We start from the raw sequence: 14,216 nt of genomic DNA, 5'->3' as shown, positions 1-14,216 counted from the left end.
GCCTGCTTCTCTGCCTACTTATGATCTCTGTCTGTCAAATAAATAAATAAAATCTTTTAAAAATTTTTATTTTAAAAACTACACTTATTGTGGCTAGCACTGGGTAATGTATATAATTGTCCAATCACCATGCTATACACCTGAAACTAATAAATGCTGTATGTCAACTATACTTCAATAACAAAATCTTAAAAAATAAAAAATAAATGGATATTGGGATGCCCGCGTGGCTCAGTCATTTAAGCATCATACCTCTTTTCTTTTTTAAGGATTTTATGTATTTATTTGTCAGAGAGAGAGAGAGCAGAAGCAGGGAAAGTGGCAAGCAGAGGAAGAAGCAGATGCCCCACTGAGCAAGGCGCCCAAGTCGGGACTCGATCCCCAAGACCCCGGGATCATGACCTGAGCTGAAGGCAGACCCTTAACCAACTGAGCCACCCAGACATCCTGCATCTAACTCTTGGTTTTGGCTCAGGTCATGATCTCATGGGTTGTGAAATCAAGCCCTGTGGAGGGCTCAATGCTCAGCACAGAGTGTGCTTAAGTTTCTCTCTCTCCCTCTCCCTCTCCCCTCGCTTGTACACACTCTCTTTCAAAATAAATAAATAAATAAAATCTTTTAAAAAATAAATGGATATATAAACATGCATTAATTACTTTCACACACACACACGCAGGTTGTGATACAAGTATGTGCCTCCTAGATCTCCCTTCAAAGAAGGACATGGTGTCCTGTTTGCTGGGAATGCTGCCACCCCTTCAGGGATCATGCAGAGCTGCCTTGCCCAAGGTCATGCTCCTCCCAAAGCGGCCTACATCCAGGGACTGATGGAGAGAAGGGTATAATGGTACAGCCATTTCAGCCCAACAACTCTAGGACAACTCTGAAAGGTCACTTCGGCTCTAGGCTCTCTAGAGAGTTAGCTTGGACTGTTGTTCAGAACAGAGCTGTAACTCAACTTCTGCCAGATTCTGTCTCTTTCCCATCCCTTCCACAGGTACTAAACACAACAGCACTTCTCAACATCCTATACCCTAAACTCGACCTCAAATTCTGCTTCCAGAAGACCCTGACCTGGAGCATGCTTGTTGTTAAAACTAAGAAACAAACAAACCAGTAAACTTCATCCTTATAAAGTGGAAAACTAACATCCCTGTAACAGATCGTCCTATGATACGCCTTTTCTCCTGCAGAAATGGTTACATAATGAGAGTCCCCTATTTTTAACTAGGCATACGGCTAACCAGTAAAACCTATTCTTCCATGCCTCCAGGTATGGCCATATAACTAAGTTATGGCCAGTGAGATCTGAGCTGAAGTGATGTGCATTTCCAGAACTTGTCTTTAGAGGAGTTAATGTGCCCTTTTCCCTCTGACCTTCCCCTTTTTTTGCAAGGGAACGTGGACATAATCCTGAGTATCTCGGGCCATGCACATATGGGCAATAACCCTGTAACAGCGCAACCAAATACAAGGAGCCCAGACCCCTGTGGAGCCACCACACCAGCCTCACACTTCCCAAACTTGATTATGACCTGAGAAAATACCAAAACCTCTATCTAGTTGAACCTCTACAGCTTGGGTGACAGCTCCCACTGCTGTCTGTGCTCTGGCTGCCTCTGTCCCCAACCCTGTGCTCTCCCTCACCAGGTCAGCATCTGCAGGTCTCCCGAGGGAGACCGCCCTCAGACCCCAGGACGTCTGGCCATTTACACATCCTTCCCCATGAGTGGTGGTCCTCAAGGGTTAGGGTTAGGAGGATAAAGGCTCTACCTTTTCATTCTGTCCTTGACTGTGACACCTGTTAGGAATAAGCTCCAGAACTCCCCTGCAGGGCTGAGCTGAAGCCTCCTTGAGGTTTTGCTTGATCCTTGCTACATCCTTGCTCGGCCTCTAGCCTTGTTCTCTCTTCCCAGTCCCACTTCTTCACTCCCTAGCAAGTTTCCCTGAAACTCTTCCTAGTAAGTCACTTCCCTGTGAAATCCCATCCGATGTTCTGTTTCTGGGGCCCCAAACCTGAGACAGTAGTCACTGTGGATATATCCAATGAGTATCATGCCATTCCCCAGGGTTCATCACAGTTAACACCTGTACACCTTGCCAAACCTTGTCCTCTGCAAAATCAAATATACTGTGACTCTTTTAAATAAAAATGGAATTATAAGGTAAACCATGCACCTCACCTTTTTCACTTAAAATGGTTCATGGACCTGTGGAATTTAAGAAACAAAACAGAGGAGCATAGGGGAAGGGAGGGAAAAACAAAATAAGATGAAATCAGAGAGACAAAGCATAAGAGACTCTTAACTATAGGAAACAAACTGAGGGTTGTTGGAGGGGAGGTGGGCGGGGTAACTGGGTGACGTGCATTAAGGAGGGCATGAGATGTAATAAGCACTACTAAGTGTTATATGCAACTAATGAATCATTAAACTCTACCTCTGAAAGTAGTAATACACTGTATGTTAATTGATTAAAAAAAACAAAACGATTCACATTCCATGATTATAGAATATATATATACACACTTCAATATTTTTCAGGATATATGGCTGCCTATAACTTAAAGTCCAAATAAATACCAAAAACAGTTTTGATATCAAAAATATTTTGATATTAAAAACATTTTGAGCTAGCACCTGGGTGGCTCTGTCAGAGAAGCATGTGACTCCTGATCTTGGGATCATGCGTTCGAGCCCCACATTGGGTATAGAAATTTTATTTATTTATTTATTGGAGGAGAGCAGTGAAGAAGAAATTTATAAAGACGAGAAACTTCATTGACTCATACCTAGAGTTCTGTTCATCAACGAGAAAAAAGATTATATACACAATGACTTCTAGGAACACCAAAAAGAAACAAGGCAGAATTTACTAAAAATAGATAAATTAGGGACAGGCAGGCAGCTCAGTTGGTTGAGCATCTGAATCTTGGTTTTGGCTAGGGTTGTGGGATCAAGACCTGAGTCAGGCTCTGTGCTCAGTACAAAGTCTGCTTGGGATTTCTCTTCCTCTCCCTCTGTGCCGCCCCCACTCATACAATCTCTCCCTCAAATAAATAAATAAATCTTTTTAAACAATAGGTAAATTATATCTTCTTTACCCTACATCTTTAAACCCCTGGAAGGGGTTAAAGGTCTAAAGAAAATTAATATATTTTATATGTATCTATAACTTTCAGTACATTAACACCAAAACATATAACTCTAAATATATTTAAGATATATATAAAACTCATGTAAAAAATTAGGATGTTCTTCTTTAGAGTCTTGCAGGCAGAAGATAAAAGAGAATTAAATGACGTGTTTGTGTATTATTAGTCTAATGCTATTTGAAGTTTGGTGTTTCCAAGGAATATCCTTTTGTTATTGACAAAATATATTTTTTGGGGGGGTGCTGGGTGGCTCGGTTGGTTGAGTGACTGCCTTCGGTTCAGGTCAGGACCCTGGAGTCCCAGGATCGAGTCCCACATCAGGCTCCCTGCTCGGCAGGGAGTCTGCTTCTCCCACAGACCTCTCTCCTCTCATGCTCTCTCTCTCAAGTGAATAAATAAAATCTTTAAAAAATATATATGTGTGTGTATTTTGGATATTTCAGAAGGATATGTTACTCGAATTATGCCTATATTTCAAGGAAGAAGAGTTTATTTACAGATGTTTCATGAGTCTCCAAGAATTAAAATAACAGTCAACAAGCAATAGAAAATTTCTGTATTTCAATACCACCATTATTTAAGATAATAAACACACTTAGAACATAATTGAAAACATAACAGTAGGGGCGCCTGGGTGGCTCAGTCAGCTGAGGCTCTGACTCTTGACTTCAGCTCAGGTCATCATCTCGGGGTCTGAGATTGACCCTGCATGGGGCTCCGCATTCAGCACAGAGTCTGCTTGAGATCCTCTCCTTCTGCCCCTTCCCCTGTGTGCGTATGCTGTCTCTCTCTAAAATAAATAAATAAGGGGCACCTGGGTGGTTCAGTCATCAAGCGTCTGCCTTGGGCTCAGGTCATGGCCCCAGGGTCCTAGGGTTGAGCCCCTCATCAGACTCCCTGCTCAGCGGGGAGCCTGCTTCTCTCTCTCCCACTCCCCCTGCTTGTGTTCCCTCTCCAGCTGTGTCTTTCTCTGTCAAATAAATAAATAAAATCTTGTAAAAAATAAATAAATAAAATAAATCTTAAAAAAAGAAAATGTAATAGTAAAAACGATCTCTTACTGGATTACAAGTGTAAAAGAGATTTAATAAAGCAATGTAACATTCATTTTCCACAAACTGACGATACTGGTGCATTAAATCAAACAGAAGCCTTTAAAAGACAAACTCCTATGAATGACAAAATTGTTTTATATTCATTTGGAACTGTTCAATGTTAACATATCAAAAACTTTGGTGGGCCAATAATCTGTAACGTAATTTAAGAATGTTAAGATGAGGCATGGTAGAGAGACGCACTTGCACTGCTGGTAAATTAAGAAACAGAGGAGGGTCAGATGTGAGACAGAACTTCCATGGTGGTGTTTTTCCTATTTGTGCACTGCAAAGGGAAATCTCCAATCTAGTTATTAAACTTTCAGTCTGTCAGAGGTAATAGCTATTATGCCGAAAGCAATTACACAGGCTAGCACTGGAGATCTGAGGGTTTTGTTGTTGTTTTAGCAGAAGGAAGATAATTCCTGGGTTTGTGTGTATGTGCACTTATCTCTTAATCAGCAGTACATCCACGATATCAAAACTCTCGCTCCTTTTTCCATTTCTGCTTGATTGGCAAAATCATAGATTAAAGAAATCAACATTACCCTAGATAAGTGTGCCCCCATGTTGCTTGCATTTGATGTAAACATTTTTAGACAATTTTTAAAGATTTAATTAATTTATTTATTTGACAGAGGGATAGAGAGAGCCAGAGAGTATAAGCAGGGGGAGTGGCAGAGGGAAAGGGAGAAGCAGGCTCCCAGCTGAGCAGGGGGCCCAATGTGGGGCTCAATCCCAGGACCCTGGGATCATGACCTGAGGTGAAGGCAGTAGCTTAACTGACTGAGCCACCCAGGCATCCCTTAGACAATTTTTAATAACAGATTTACTTGTAGGGGATTTTCTTGAGATGCAAAGAAGTGGCTGCATTTCCATGAGGGTTCTTTCTGATACTGCTAGCTATATTTTTAACATCCTTTAAGAATATATATAAAAATGTGGGAGAAAATATATATGCAGATACTCCCCCAAATTAAACTAACCATGATGTCATTCCTACAGAATTATAAAAAGAATCACTTTTTTTTTCTCTCTGAACAAATACGTACCTTTTATTTGAATAAAACATAAGAATTTTCAGTTACCCTGGAACTGAACATTGCAAAGGTCTGGAGTAATACCACCCATGAGAAAATTATGTGCCTGTCAGGTAGGAGTGTTAAATTTATATTAATCACTGATATAATAAATGAACTTTTTGTTGTTGTTTATGTCTATTCTAACTATCTCATTAGAATGGTATCAATGGTTTAAAACTGGTCTCTGCTAACCCTTGTGAAGTTCTATAAAAAACAAAAGTAAAGCTCCTGACTGCTTGGTAAGAGGCCAAATCCTAACCACTAAACCACCAGGGAGCGTCCTGACTGCTCTGTGGTGATTGCGAAGTATTCTAATGTGAGATGGGGGCAGGGGGAGGTAAAATACTCATGGAATAAAAGTCACCATTTTAACGATTTTTAAGCATACCTACAGGTCAGTGGCATTAAGTACATTCACACTGCCGTACAATCATCACCACCCATGTCCAGGATTTTCATCTTCCCAAACTGTAACTCTGTACCCAATCTATTCCCCCTTTTGAGACCCTGGAAATCACCGTTCTACTTGCTGTCGCTATGAATGTGGCTACTCTAGCTGCCTCAAATAAGTGGAAGCAGACAATATGTGTCCTTTTGTGTCTGGCTTATTTCACTTAAGTTAATGTCTCCACAGTTCATCCTTGTAACATGTGCCAGAATTTCACTCCTTTTACAGTCAAACAATATTACATTGTGTGTGTGTGTGTGTATTTATACACGCACACATACATATAAAACACGTTTTGTTTATTCATTCATCCAAGGGTGGACATTTGGATTGTTTCCCGTTTTGCCTATCGTGAGTAATGCTACGAACATGGGTATGCGTACACATATGTGCTCAAGTCCCTGCTTTCCATTCCTTTGGGTATATACTCAGAAGCAGAACTAGGTGTTGGGTGATGTAGTAGTTCTCAGTTTAAGTCTGTGGGGAACCACCACACTCTAATGTAAGATTGGTGCGTTGTATGGGTCTGAAAGGTATCTCTTGTCTCTTGCACACTGACTCCATGAACCTTAAAATTGCAAATGTCAGAAGTGGTCCAGGATTTCACAGCTGGAGGGGAGACAAGTGTAATAATAGCAGCTATCAGTTATTGACGGTTTACTAAATGCCAGCTTCTAAGCTATGAGCTTTATACACAAGGATGAAAATACAGCCAAGAAATCAAAAGTACCATCTTTTCCTAAATGCATTTCTCAGTGTTAAGGTTGTTACAAAACAAAGCGAAACAAGTCAGTTGGTTAAACAGTTTAGATTTTTTCCTGAGGATTTTTCAGACCTCAAAAACACGTACTGTGACTTTCTAAGAAAGGATATGTGAAGCCATTTTTCAAACTGTTTGGCTTTTGTTGAAGATCACGTTGCAGGAATGATCTGATCGAGGACAAGGGCAGCACTATTAGCACTGGGGACCAGACTGCTCTTTGCGGTGGGAAGCTGCTGTGCGCTGTAAATCATTCAGCAGCATCCCTGTCCTCTACACACTAGATGCTCCAAGTACAATCCCCAACTTATGACAATCAAAAATGCCTCTCTGCCTACTTGTGATCTCTGTCAAATAAATAAATAAAATCTTTAAGAAAAAAAAAAATGTCTCCAGACATTGCCAAATGTCCCCTAGGAGGCAAAAATCACCCACAGTTGAAGATTACTGGTCTGCTACTATCTCACTAAATTCACTAACCACTTCCCCACTTAAATAGAAGCCATTAAACAAATTTCCTTGCTGTCCCTCCCAGCTCAAACCTCTTTGTTTCCTCCTTTCTCCTTCATCTACAAAACAACAGCTGCCCCCTCAGCCTCTCCTGTGCACTGGATTCCATTCCCACTCACCTCATACCAGAACCTGTCCAGCAATTACCCACTGGATAATATGTCTAATTTCTCCTTTAGCCTCCAAACATGCTCATTTTTTTTCTTTCCTAAACAAAACAAACAAACCCAAACCCTTTCTCAACCCTCTTAAGTTTATCCCTCTCCTCTAGACAACTAAATTTTCATAAGAGTCCATCTTATACTTAGGGCCTCTACTTTTCTTCACCTCACATTGATTTTTCTGCCCCAAAAATCTGGGTCTACAGCCATTTCTCTATTCTCTCAAAGACCAAGACCTGCCATTTGCCCAGTTAAGTGGTTCCCCCAGGGTTTGGTCATTACCTGACATCACCTATGGTTGACAATATTTTGAATAAACTTTTTCCTTTTTGTCTGTTTTATTGTAGACTTTGGTTTTTGTGTTTTGTTGTTTTTTTTTAATTAACTTCTGAAGAAAATATGTGACCTGGGGAGTAGCCTATGTCTTGAATCCTGTGACACCACTCTCCTGGTTGTCTTCTCACCTCATTGGTAGTGTTCTCTATTTCCCTGGGTCTTCTGTCACCCCAAAATGTAAGCAGTCCTTGGGGGGTGACTTTCAGTACTCCTATAAATGATTTCCACCACTCCAAAAATGCCTAGGAATTCTCTATTTATCTCTGACCCCATTATATCCTGAGTTCCAAAGTAAGATCTGTTAAGAGCAAGATAGCGGAATTGGGGGAGGGGATCAGAATTTGTTTATTACAATAAACAATAATAACTACCACCAAAAAAAAATACCTTCTGCATGCCAGACACTGAAGAAAGCACTTTACAAACTAACTAATTTAACTTACTCCTCAACAACTCTATGAAGTAAGCCTCACTATTTCAACATTATAAATGAGGTTACAGTCTCAGAGGAGTTGGGTAGTTCTCTCATATAGCTAGCAAATCCTAAGTATTAGATCATAACGAGCTTTCACTTCAGAGCCAATTTTCTTAACCAAGTGCTACTATTTCATCTTATCTTTTACATTTCTCCTCAAAGTTTAATTCTCTTAGATCTTCCTGATTTTCACAAACTTACAGGATCATTTAAGGTCAAAACTGTAAGCTGTGTACACTGTTGGCCTCTGTATTAAAGAAGGTATTTTTCCAAGAATTCTAGGACTAAAAGAGAGTCATCATTATATAGTTCATCTCCAAGCCTGTAGGCAGAATTGTATCTAAACCATTCCAGACAGATGGGTATCTTCTATTTTTAATGACATCTAGGAAAGGAGATTCTCGCCTACTAAATTTAGATTGTGAGCCAAAGGCAGGAATCATGTCTAATTTTATGCTCCATATAGCTACACCTTCATATACAGCTGGTAATATGCATCCTACCAGGATTATTACCGTAAGTAGAAATGGACACTTAGAAAATACAATGAAAAAAATAAAGCTGGTCACTAAGGAGAGATTCCAATGGGCTCTTCAGGCAGACAAGAGGACAAAATCATTCTAATCAAAAGTACAAAAGAGTTGACATCATATTCTTCCATATATATTAAAATCCATCTGGCGGAAATAACTGGGAAAACGACAACATAATTTCTAGTGTGAGGTGCACGCATCACCTGGCTGTAACTACTTTCAAAGAGTTAACTCCAAATCTTAGGGAGAAAAGTCTTGAATGCATCTGAAGTTACTGGCATTTTGAGGTTTACAGTTCTACTCTTGCCATCACTTCCTCTAGGCTCTAGGCTTTGGAATCCAAACACGTCACCACCACCCCCAAAAGATTTCTAATTCTGCCTGTCAGATCGCTGTCTTTGCCAGCTCTCAACACATTAAATGAAAAACAAACAAAAAATTCACAAATGCTGCAAAATGAAGTTTCTAGCAATATACTTTACAGAAATTCTTTGCACTATTTGTTACAACATAAAGCTAAAATTGCTTTAAGATAATTATCTCGAAGAAGCTACCAACTAGAGCTGACACTAATGTTTAATTGGCCGTTTGTGAAATGCTTTCCCGAATGAACCAGCTGAGCATCCATCTTCACAAAGTTAGGAGGGCTTTAGTATTACTTCAAATAACATAACCTCTTGGGTCAAATCACACTGCAAAATTACATCTGTTTTTAAATGATTAAAGGAAATTGCAGAGTGGATAATCACATGAGTATAACTTCTAACCTCCATTATCACATTAAAATCTAGCACAGACTAGCAATAAATGAAAGCTGATAAAGCCAGGGAAATGTTTGTATAAAATTACCATAGTACCGTTGGTACACTTCTAAAAACCCAGGTCATGGCTCAATTATTTTTTAAAACAGATATTCATCAAAAACAGCAAATGACAAGTATAAGATGAAAATACTGACCTAAACCAATCTGGCAAAACCACCAAACACTTTTTTGAAAGTAATTCATGTTGTTTCCCAAAAGAGAGCATCTACTTCTATCTAGGCAACAAGGGAGGCCATCATGGCCAAAACAGTTCTACCGGTTTGGTGAAGGATTTGACAATGAACTGGAACTAAAGGGAGAGTTTCTACTTTGTCACTTTCTAGTTTTACAATCATTGTTTTCTTTTTTTTTAAGATTTTATTTATTTATCTGACACAGAGAGAGAGAGATCACAAGTGGGCAAAGAGGCAGGCAGACAGAGTGGGGAGTGGGGGAAGCCCGATGCAGGGCTCGATCCCAGGACCCTGAGATCAGGACCTGAGCTAAAGGCAGAGGCTTTAATCCACTGAGCCACCCAGGTACCCCTACAATCCTTTTAACCTGCCTAAGTATAAACCTGTTACAAGAATAAAATACACATTTCAAACTAACAATCACTTTCAAGTTTATATCAAGATGTCTTACCTCCCAAAATTTAGCCTAAACAACAAAAATATTACCCTGTGTTTGGCTATACAGTAGCTACCACATAAGTCTGAAGTTTTACTTGGTGTCTGCAGGAGACTCGTGCAATTTTTTTTCTCCACTGTTTCTCAGTCATCACCCAATCTGGAGGTGGTTAATTACTTTATGATTCCAATTCATATTTTATCACAAAATAATCTCTTATTAGAGTAAGCCATTCATAACACACAGGTTTTTTTTAAATAACAGCTTAATTGAGATACAACTCACATGCCATAAAGAGTATAACCTCTTTCAAGTGTGTACCTCAGGGGTACCTGAGTGGCTCAGTTGGTTAAGCATCTGCCTTCGGTTCAGCTCATGATCCCAAAGTCCTGGAATTGAGTCCCGTGTCAGGCTCCCTCAGGCTCCCTGCTCATCATTGGGCTCCCTGCTCAGCTGGGAGCCTGTTTCTCCTTCTCTTTCTCCTATGCCCCTCCCCACTAGCTCATGCTCTCTCTCTCTCACTTGCTCTAAGTAAATGAACTTAATAATCTTAAAAAAAAAAAAAAAAAAAGAAGTGTGTAACTCAGGGGTTTTTAGTATGTTCACAAAAATTCTACATCAATCACCACTATCTAATTCCAGAACATTTTCATCACCCCAAAAAGAAATCTCATATCCATCCACAGTCACTGCCCATTTCCTTCTACCCTGGCAACCATTAATCTCTTTTGTCTACATGGATTGGCCTCTACGGGGGTATTTCATTTAAATGGAATCATATAGAATGTGGACTTTTGTGACTGGCTTCCTTTACTTAACATCATGTTTCCTTTTTTTTTTTTTAAGATTTTATTTATTTATTTGACAGAGAGATCACAAGGAGGCAGAGGCAGGGAGGGGGGAAGCAGGCTCCCTGCTGAGCAGAGAGCCCGATGCGGGGACTCAATCCCAACATCATGTTTCTTTTGAAGATTGATCAATGGTGAAGCATGTATCAGTAGTTAATTTCTTTTATGACTGCATTAATAGTTGACTGTATGGATATACCACACCCACATTTGCCCAAATATCAGGGGATAAACAATTGGGTTGTTTCCACTTTTTGGCTATTATGACTAACACTGCCTTGAAAATCTGTACAAGTTTTTGCATGAACATATGTTTTCATTTTGTTGAGTGTATATATAGAAATGGAATTGCTGGGTCATGTGGTAACTCCTTGCTCTCAACTTTTTACAGAATTACCAAACTGTTTGCTAAAGTGACTACATCATTTTACAGTCCCACCGGCAACGTAATGAGGGTTCTTCATGTCCTCATCAATACTTGAAACTGTCTTTCTCTTTTATTACAAATCACGGCCGTGGGTATGATGCAGTATCTCATTGTTGTTTTGATCTGCATTCCCTAATAAATAATGATGTTGAGCAACTTCTCATAAGCTTATTGGCCATTTATGTATCTTCCTTAGAGAAATGTCTATTCAGATCCTTTGGTCATTTATAAATTGAGTTATTTGCTTTTGTATAGTTGAGGGGTTGTTTGGTTTGGTTTGTTTTTTTTTTACATTCTGGGGGAAGTCCCTTATCAGATATATGATTGCAAATCAATTCCCAACATTCTGTGGGCTGTCTTTTCAGTATTCATTAGTCTGTCATTGGACCTCCTCAATTAACTTTGTAAGTGTCTCATCTCTTCTTTCTTTTCTTCTAACAACTGATAATCAATTTATTAAAAGCGTTGAATCAAACAAGTGCAACAGCGACTTCAACCTGAACTCCTGGCTCAATACCGAGGGAAGTCATCTGCATAACCACCTCAGAAGGATGGTGCCATCAATGCATTCCTTCTGGGTCCTCATCTGAAAATGATCCCACGTCTTATAATAGTCACCACAAGGAGTTTTCCTGGTCGTGCTTCTCAGACTTGACAGGCATCTGAACTGATCTTTGCACCCTGAGATTCTTTTCCTTCATACCTCTGATCAAATCGGCTCACAACTGCCTCAAAGGTTTTATGCTGTGGCTGGTTAGAGTCATTCTAATTCAGTGAGTCACAACCTGTGGTTCCATGGGTGTCTTTCAGGTGTTTTTTAAAGCCATGGACATGGGGTGCCTAGGTGGCACAGTTGGCTGGGCATCCAGCTCTTGATTCTGGCTGGGGTCATGACCGTGGGGCCGTGGGGTTGAGCGCCACATCAGGCTCCACGCTCAGTGGGGAGTCTGCTTGGGATTCTCCCTTTCTTTCTGCCCGTCCCCACTGCTTGCACACATTCTGTCTAAATAAATAAATCCTAAAATATAAACAAATAAGTCATCTAAAAGCCATGGCCATGGCATGGCTTCCTGACCAACTTGTTCCTCAAGAAGAATGAACAGCCGAGGAGTCGGGAGCAGAAGCAGGCCTGACGAAGCTCCACTGTAGCCACAACCATGTCTTCTTCAAAAAGCCGTTTTTCTCTTACTTTCTACACCATCTTTTCCTTCTAGTTTCTGGGAGATTTCTTCAACTTCACTTGGTTAACCATTTTTTTAAAAATATTTGGTTCTGGGGCGCCTGGGTGGCTCAGTGGGTTAAGCCGCTGCCTTTGGCTCAGGTCATGATCTCAGGGTCCTGGGATCGAGTCCCGCATTGGGCTCTCTGCTCAGCGGGGGGACTGCTTCCCTTCCTCTCTCTCTGTCTGCCTCTCTGCCTACTAGTGATCTCTGTCTGTCAAATAAATAAATAAAATCTTAAAAAAAAAAATTTGGTTCTGATTTGTTTTAATTTGAGCTGCCACAGTTACATATATCCAAAAGTTCTTTTTCATTTCTAAATCATTCCTTCTTCAAAGAATACAGTTCTCATTTTGAAAGTCCTTTTCTCTATGAGAAAGCCCCAAAACGGCGCTTGACCCCATTACCCCAAGACCACAACCTGACCTAAAACCAAGAGTTGGACACTTAACCATCTGTCTAGGTGCCCCATTATTTTTTCATTTCATATCTTTACTCTGAGCCCTACCCTACCTCAATTTCCACCAGATTCTTCCATGCAATGTATTCACTTTGGACTCTGTTGTTCATGTTGAAGGTTTTTTCCTATGTCTCATGATCCTTAGTAATTGTCTGTTACTATTTAAGAATGAGGCCCTGAAAGATGTAAATGGCATCCCTGGTGTATAGACAGTGTTTTCAATCAGAGAGCTTCCCTACAGGAAATAGCTCTTTCATTAGAGAGCCTTAAATGTCAGTATGAGAAAGTATTTTCTTTGAGTCTTCTTCAGTTTCTCTAAAAAAGAACCCTTCAATCTCCTGAATTAGCCACACAAATCTGGTCCCAGTGGTCAGGAGCCACGGTATATTTGGAGATGAAGTGAGAGGTTGTAGGTCCACTGTTCAATACACAGCTAGTCCCCATTTCCCATCCCATGTGTCACTCCAGCCTGAAATCTCTCCAATTTAGAGGCCCCCACCCCTGGTCACATTTGATTTCTGAGTAATAGAAGGGTGGAGGGCAGGTAGTTGTCTGGCTGCACAGAATAAGGCAGCGGACCCGGAGATCCAACATTTCAGTCAAGAGACTTTGAACCAATGCCTCACTTTTTCAGTTCAATGTCTCACTCCCACCTCTGAAGTACCTGGTGCCACTTGAGAAATTTGTGGAGTGAATTAGTGTGCTTCTTATAGGCACCACAGCTTCAGGTCCTAAAGATATTACCTAAAGGGTAATAACATTTTTCTGTCCTACTATGTCGTTACTTTTTCCTCTATCAAGTTTCTATCATCAAAATTTCATTAAATCTCTGATCAGCTATTCTGTTCTCTATCACTCTCCTTATTTTTAGCCTTAACCTTTTCTGCTTTTTTAATGTCAAAAGAAATGTAAATGCATATGGAAGTGCATCATTTTTAAGCAAAAGTTAATCTAAATTTATAATAACATTGGGAAGAAGATCTTATGAAGTACCTTTTAAAAATAAGAAAATTAAGTCTCAAATGATAAAATAAAATGCAGAAAGTCTAAAAAGTAGCAAGTGACAGAAACAGAATTTTAATCTATTAAAAGAGTGGAATGTTAGATTTGAGACCAATACAAAATTATGTAAAATATAAAAATAGGCTAAGAAATGTAATATTCAACATACAGATGAAAAGTACATAACCCACGTACATTTCTTCTCATTCGTGGAGTAAATCAAGAAAATTAAGAAAAGAATGAACTTGAGGCGCCTGGGTGGCTCAGTCATT

At 39.9% G+C, this 14,216-nt stretch overlaps 1 protein-coding gene and 1 pseudogene across 4 annotated transcripts in view; both read right to left on the bottom strand.

Annotated features, from left to right (window-relative positions):
- The window catches only part of SCAI (suppressor of cancer cell invasion), a 136,295-nt gene that overhangs the window by 95,357 nt on the left and 26,722 nt on the right, over positions 1–14,216 (bottom strand). The window contains exon 2 of one of the 4 annotated variants that reach the window (XM_044264919.1): positions 2,185–2,211. The exons of the other annotated variants lie outside the window; for them this stretch is intronic. The gene's annotated coding sequence lies outside the window, so the exon portion shown is untranslated. The remainder of the gene's footprint in view (positions 1–2,184; positions 2,212–14,216) is intronic. 4 annotated transcript variants of the gene reach the window in all.
- Positions 11,733–12,089, bottom strand: LOC122916995 (annotated as a pseudogene).

This window comes from Neovison vison, chromosome 9 (genome assembly GCF_020171115.1).
Source record: "Neovison vison isolate M4711 chromosome 9, ASM_NN_V1, whole genome shotgun sequence".
In the NCBI taxonomy this organism is placed as follows: domain Eukaryota; kingdom Metazoa; phylum Chordata; class Mammalia; order Carnivora; family Mustelidae; genus Neogale; species Neogale vison.
Note: the sequence above shows the minus strand (reverse complement) of the source record. Positions and strands in the feature narration are given on the sequence as shown.